The sequence below is a fragment of the Pinus tabuliformis genome, chromosome 8, assembly GCF_031772625.1.
Source record: "Pinus tabuliformis cultivar Carrire ecotype Pingquan chromosome 8, CPIR1, whole genome shotgun sequence".
In the NCBI taxonomy this organism is placed as follows: domain Eukaryota; kingdom Viridiplantae; phylum Streptophyta; class Pinopsida; order Pinales; family Pinaceae; genus Pinus; species Pinus tabuliformis.
In genome coordinates, this window is record NC_142294.1 from 1,996,049,269 (window position 1) to 1,996,057,002 (window position 7,734).

Below are 7,734 nucleotides of genomic sequence, written 5' to 3' on the forward strand. Positions count from 1 at the left end.
GAACTTTCAATTAAGTCTATTCCACCTCATCTTATGAAGCTAATAAGACCCATGTTCCAAGAAAATAGGGAATCTTGAAGTGAATTACACATAATGAAAAATGAAACACAAATAAACATATAACAATATAATAAAGGAAAGTATATTACCAAGAAGCATAAAAGTTGTTCTACGAGATAAATCAAGGTAGAACAAGTCAACCCAATTGTTGGGCGCAACCCAACCTGGTCCAAGTTTTGGGTCAAAGACTCTGCATTTTGAGGAGAGAAGCACGCGGAGCTGGAAAAGTTTTATACATCACGTAGTGTTTTAGGGGCTTTAGGGCGAGTCAAAGCCCCTTATTTTCTAACGGGTTTCGGGTATTAGTCATGGTTTTGTTAAACTCGTGGTATATGGACCATGGTTTTTGTAATGATGTAATGTATATAAGGAAATGTAATACTTTGTAATAGAGTCATATATATATATATATATATATATATATATATATATATATAATGTCATGTCATCATAAGTGAATTGAATCTCTGTATTCACATCTGTAGTCTGTAGTTTTGGGGAAGGCTCTGCAACTGAGTGCGCAGAGGCTTGGAAGGGACTGCAGCCGAGTGTGCAGGCCACCTGTAGCTGGGTACGCAGGTCGAAAAAAGAGCATGTATTGAAGATCATTATTAATAAAGAAGAAGTTTGGAAAAGTATTGTGTATCTTTCTGTGTTCATTCTCTGTTGTTGTTATTATCGTTATGCATGATTTTTACTGAATTGCATGAAAGAATACATGTTTTACTATTTTCTGTTATTTGATTCAATAAGGGTAATTCTGTAAAGATAATCATCAGCGTGAAGTTATTTATGTACGTGAAGTTGTAGGAAGGTAGAAAATATAAGTAAGTACACGGGCACAACAACGCGCATATCCCTTTGGTTGTAGAAACTTGGTTCTGTAGCCTCCCATAACCACTTTGGATGAGACTCCAATCGGTTTGCACGTCGTTGCCGAAAGGGCTAGTGGTTGAGGTTTTTGTTGGTGTAAAACACACTCTGAACTTGGGCCAAGCCCCCTAAAATCAACAAATGGTTTTGTTGTCAAGAATAGGATCTGCTTAAGGGATATGTTTTGGCGTTCGTCGAAGAAAGAAATCCAGGAGTGGGTTGAACAGAAAGAAAGAGAATTTGTGGAAAAGGAGAACAAGAACACTCGATTTTCAACTGAAGACTGGTTGCAGAAGTATATCTGTTGGCATTTTGGCACAGGTGTGGCGCTACGGTACAGGTGTTGTCCTTGATGGCAACTCTCTTTGAAGACAGATCTCAGTCCAGACTACAAGAATGAAGAGAAATTTCTTATACGCAGGTTCATTAAGCCCAAGTTGCGTATACACGCTGGTACGCTATATACTAAGTCGCGGATACGCAGGCTCGCTATATACGAAGTCGCGTATACACGCAGTTTCATGAACAGAAAAGTGCGTACATGTCGAGAAGCTTTCTTTTGGTCCGTGGTAGTTAGTCCTCGGTACTTGAGCCTATGTTTTTGGACCAAGGTATCTCGACAGTCGTGTTGATCCCGAGTTTTGAAGTTGATGGTATTGTGTTACTATGGTTTTGGACCGTGGTATTGTGAAGGGCCTAAGGCTATATAAGGAGAAGAAGATCATTAGGCAACAATATCGAAAAGTCTTGAATATCTAATGAAGAAAGAGATCTAGTATGCAGGTTCTGGGTTGATGATACATTGCTTGATCTGAGCTAAGGAGAGATCACATCGGTTGATGGAAGACTAGATCTAAGGATAGATCGGGATCAAATTGTTTGAAATGAACTATCTTTATATGGTTGATTATGCGTACTTTTAGATCTGCACACTGACGCAATGTCATGTTCTGGGTATGACTGATGTCTGGTACAGCTGCGAAGTTTTAAGAAAATATTTTTAGATCTGTACGCATGTTGGCTTCGGTAAAATCGCGTGTATACGCGGTTTTGTTTCATTGAAGTGGCGTATATCTTTTGAAGCTCAATTTTTGGGGTTGCAGTTGGGTCTGACTGTTATTGCAGAGTTCAGTAGTCTGCTCTGTGTTCTGGTGACTGGGTGTTGACAAGGTTTCAGTGGTTCAATGATTCAAAGATTGATGATGCTAGTATTGGTTGTTTTGTGCTTCAATGATTTGTGAATGAATCGTGGTCTTCAGATTGTAATGTTGTGCTTCAGGAGTATCAAGTCTGAAAATTGATGAAAAGTGGTACCTGAAGGAAAGAAGATTGTAAGCCAGCACCTACGTACTAGTATCTTAGCTAGTCCAAGAGCAAAGGGGGTTGGAGCTCCCTTCTAGGAGAGTCTGGAAAAACGAGAGAAGGTTGTAGCCTTCTGCAGGTTGTAGCCTGCGTACTGGTATAAGGCTGCACCAGTACAAAAGATTGTAAACTGAAGTTTCTGATTAAAGAAAGATAGAGACGACTTGCAGCAGGTGGTTTTCACCCACATTGGGTTTCCACCTTATATCTTGGTGTTCATGTGTGTGGCTTTTGTGTGATGATCTGTTCTGTTATACTGCACCTGTTTACTGTTAAAATGGTTAATAATGTTCTGATGCATTTACTGAAGATAAGCTAACTGAATCATAAGATTTCTGGATATACGCTAGTTGCTTTAGACACAGCAGCGTGTACACGCGGGTTCACTTAACTGAAGTAGCGTATATGTTTCTGAGTATGAAATTGAAAAAGTTTTATTGATCTGATAATACTGATTCACCCCCCCTCTCAGTATTATTTCCAACAATTGGTATCAGAGCAGGTCCTTCAGAGAAGCTTGATCGCTTGAAGGTAGATCGTTCATCATGAGCAACTACGAGAAAGAAGCATCAATCAGGCCACCGGTTTTTGATGGGACAAACTTCAATTATTGGAAGGCAAGAGTTACTGCCTATCTTCAATCTCTTGGTATAGAAGTTTGGGACATCATAGAGACAGGCTACACTTTTCCTTCAGCTATTCCTACAGATTCGACCAAGAAAAAGAAATATGAAACAAATGCGAAAGCAGTCAGTACTCTATTGGGATGTATATCCCAATCAGAATTCATGAAGGTAATGCACTATAAATCTGCAAAAGAAATATGGGACAAAATTGTCACGAGCTATGAAGGAGACGAACAGGTAAAGCGTGCTAAACTTCAAACTCTCAGGATTAAGTATGAGACTCTCAGAATGTATAATGATGAAAGTGTGGCTAACTATTTTCTTAGGGTGGATGAGATTGTTAATTGCATGAAAAACTTGGGTGAAGAAATAAAAGAGGCTATTGTGGTTGAAAAGGTTCTAAGATCATTGTCCCCCAAATTTGAATCTAAAGTGTCTGCAATAGAAGAAAAGGAAAATCTACGAACTCTTACTATGTCTCAGCTTCACGGAATTCTAACTGCTTATGAAATGAGAAAAGGAGGTCCATCAGATAGAAGAGAAGCTGCTTTCAAGGCTTCAGGCAAAGAAGATTATTATGAAGCAAGTCACGTGCCAGAAGATGAAGAAGAAGAATCAAATTTTGTCAGAAATCTTCAAAGGGGTTCTGGAAGGTTCAGAGGTAAGTTACCTTTTAAATGCTTTGCTTGTGGAAGAGTAGGTCATTATGCTGCCAAATGTCCTCACAAAGATAAGGGAAAGGAACCTGTCAAATGGAACAAGAAACAGAATGAAAAGAAGAAAAGCTATTACACTCATGAAGATAGTGATGGTCTTTCAAATAGTGACGAAGATGAACAAGGTAATAGATATAAACTTTTAATGGCTTTTGAAGATGATGACTACATGGATGCTATAGATATAGAAGGCTTTTGTGAAGAAATGAATAATCTCAAAGTTTGCTTAGAAGAGAAAAGTGCTATTATTGATTCTCTACAATGTCAACTGGCTGAAAAGGAAAAACATCTTGAAAAATTGGAATGTGAGATTGTTTGTCTTAGAAAGGAGATTGAGAAAACAAAAGCGATTAATCTTAAATTTGTTAAAGGATCTGAAACCTTGGATGAGATTATCAATGTGCAGCGTTCTCCTCTGATCAAGACAGGTCTAGGATATAATGGAGAAACATCTCAAGCTTCTACCTCTAAAAGTTATCTTGATGCAGCAAGGAGGAGCGAGCAAAGGCCAAATAAAAGTCATCAGGTGAATCAGGGACAGTTTACCTCAAGAAAAAATAAAGACAATCAAGAAATTCGGGGACAAGCTGTCTTAAGGACAAACAGAAGCTACAATCAGCCACAGGTAAAATCTTCCCAATTTGCCCCAAGAATGGATGTCAATAGAAGCTACAATCGGTTGGATGATAGATCTGATTATCGCAGAAGTTTCTTTAATGGCCAATGTTTTTCTTGCCATAACTTCGGTCACAAAGCAGCTCAATGTGTTGCCTACAAGACAATCATGACTAGAGAAGCTCAAAAGCAAAGAAGTATGACTGGAACCATGAAAAGGACTTATAACAACTTTTCGGTTCTTGAAAATGAAGTTGAATGCTCTATTTGTAATAACTTTGGTCATGAAGACTCTGAATGCAGGAGCAGGTTCAGAAAGACAACTCAGAAGGAACAAACCTCAAATGTCAGAACATGGAGAATAAAGGAACCACAACCAGAAAGATGTGGGATAACCTTTTATGCAGAAGGTCAAGAAAGTCTATGGTACATTGACAGCGAATGTTCGAAGCATATGACAGGGGACAAAGAAAAACTTGAATCATATACCGCATTAGAAAAGGGAAAGAAAGTTTCTTTTGGAAACGATATCTCTGCAGCCATAAAAGGAAAAGGCGTTGCTCCGTTGAAAGAGAAGGTCAAAGCTGGTAATGTTTTGTATGTTGATGGATTGAAGCATAATCTTCTGAGTGTCAGTCAAATGTGCGATCAAGGAACAGAGGTAATATTTAGATCAAATGGATGTTGTGTTCGTGATCTTGATACAGGTGAAACAGTGATCAAAGGAAGAAGGACTCCAAATAATCTATACATATTTGAAGAAAGACAACAACAATGCTATTTGAGCAAGGATGATGAACACTGGCTATGGCATCGGAGGCTGGGGCATCTAAGATTTTCACAAATAAGGAAAGCATGCAGATATCAGGCAGTTCGTGATCTTCCAGATATCAAAATTCCAGACAACACCATATGCAAATCATGTCAGTTTGGAAAGAAAACCAGAACTAATTTTCCTGAGAAGGAAGGATCAGCTAGCATGCCTCTTGAGCTAGTACATACAGATACATGTGGTCCATTCAGAAAAAGAACACCTCGAGGAGAAGAATATTTGATATTATTCATTGACGATTTCTCCAGGTTTGTCTGGTTAGGACTTATGAAGCACAAAGATGAAGCATTCGAAAAATTCAAATCCTTCAAGGCCTTGGTTGAAAATGAATCAGGACACAAAATCAAGTGCCTCAGATCTGACAGAGGTGGGGAGTTTACCTCGAATGAATTTTTCGATTTCTGTGAAGAACATGGGATAAGAAGAGAATTATCTACAGCTAGAACTCCTCAGCAAAATGGAGTTGTGGAAAGAATGAACAGAACAGTCCAACAAATGGCTCGTGCTATGCTTGATGAATCAGGTACTCCCGCAACTTTCTGGGGTGAAGCTGCACATGCTGTGGTTATTATTCTCAACAAAACAAATGTCCGAGTAAACAACACTCAAACCCCTCATGAGCTCTGGTGTGGTGAGACTCCTTCGGTGAAGCACTTCAAAATCTTTGGGAGCAAATGTTATATTAAGAATACTGATGAGCAACTTGGCAAACTTGAACCTAGAGCAGATGAAGGCATTCTTCTTGGTTATTCTCCACATAGCAAAGCATACAAGTGCTACAATAAAAGACTTGGCAGAATTGTTGACAGCATTGATGTTGTGGTTGATGAGAAGGGATACATTCCTAGGCAAGTTCATCATGAAGACATCGAAGAAGATGAAGGCTACCCTCAAAGACAGAATGATGAAGAAGAAGAACCACAAGAAGAAGAAGAACCTCAAGAAGAACCAGAGGAGCAGACAAGAATAGAAGAGAAGACTCCATCCAGATATGTTCAGAAGAATCATCCAAAATCTCAGATTGTGGGGCAGAAAGAAGCAGGAGTACAAACAAGAAGAACAATTGCAGAAGCTTCAAGCTACTTGGCATTACTCTCTTCCACTGAACCACAAAATGTGAAAGAGGCATGCAAAGATGAATGTTGGATCAAAGCAATGGATGAAGAACTTGAGCAGATCAAAAAGAACAACACTTGGGAATTGGTTCCTAGACCAAAAGATAAGAATGTCATAGGGACAAAATGGGTCTTCAAAAATAAATTGAATGAAAATGGAGAAGTAATTAGAAACAAGGCCAAACTTGTTTGTAAAGGATATGCGCAGCAAGAAGGAATAGATTTTGAAGAGACCTTTGCTCCTGTTGCAAGACTTGAGGCCATCCGAATGTTCCTTGCTCTCTCAAGCTTTCAAAACTTCAAAGTATTTCAAATGGACGTGAAATCAGCCTTTCTGAATGGAGACTTAGAAGAAGAAGTATATATTGAGCAGCCAGATGGTTTCATTCTTGGGAATGATCCAAACCTTGTATGTAGATTGAAAAAGGCTCTCTATGGTCTCAAACAAGCTCCAAGGGCTTGGTACTATCGGTTGGACAAATATCTTCACCAACAAGGTTTTTCAAAAAGAATCAGCAGATAGCAATCTCTATTTAATAGTTGAAAATAACAAATTGCTAATACTTGTTGTGTATGTAGATGATATTATCTTTGGCAGCAATGAAGAGGCTATGAGTCAAAACTTTGCCTTGGTTATGTAGAAAGAATTCGAAATGTCATTACTTGGAGAATTGACATACTTTCTTGGATTGCAAATCCAACAAAATGAAGGAGGTATTTTCTTGTCTCAAACCAAGTACCTCAAGCAGATCTTGAAGAAGTATGGCATGGAAGATTCAAAGCCAGTTTGTACCCCCATGGTTACAGGATGCAGCCTTAGTGCAAATGATGAATCAGCAGTGGTTCACCAACCAACTTATAGATCCATGATTGGGAGTTTTCTTTATTTGACAGGTACCCGACCAGATATTATGCATGCAGTAGGAATTTTTGGAAGATTTCAAGCCAACCCAAAGGAAACTCATCTTCAGGCAGTCAAAAGAATCTTCAAGTATATTCAAGGGACTCAAAACTATGGCTTATGGTATCCTAGAGATACAGATCTCACTCTTCATGCTTACACAGATGCAGATTGGGCCGGAAGTGTGGATGACAGGAAAAGCACAAGTGGTGGTGCTTTCTTCATGGGTTCTAGATTAGTATCTTGGTTCAGCAAGAAACAGAGTTCGATTGCTTTATCTACAGCTGAAGCAGAATATGTGGCTGCGACATCTTGTTGCACACAACTTCTTTGGATGATGCAGACCTTGCAGGATTTTCAAATCACTTGCACTCCACCAGTCTCTATCTTATGTGATAATACAAGTGCAATCAGCATTTCAAAGAATCCAGTCATGCATTCAAAGACCAAGCACATACCAATCAAGTATCACTTCCTCCGAGAACAAGTGCTTGAACAAAAGGTCAAGTTGGAGTATGTTTCTTCTAAAGAACAAGTTGCTGATATTCTCACAAAACCACTGCCCAGGGAGACTTTTGAATATCTCAGACAAAAGCTGGGAGTAGTTGATGCTTCATCCTGCTGTTGAAGCTTG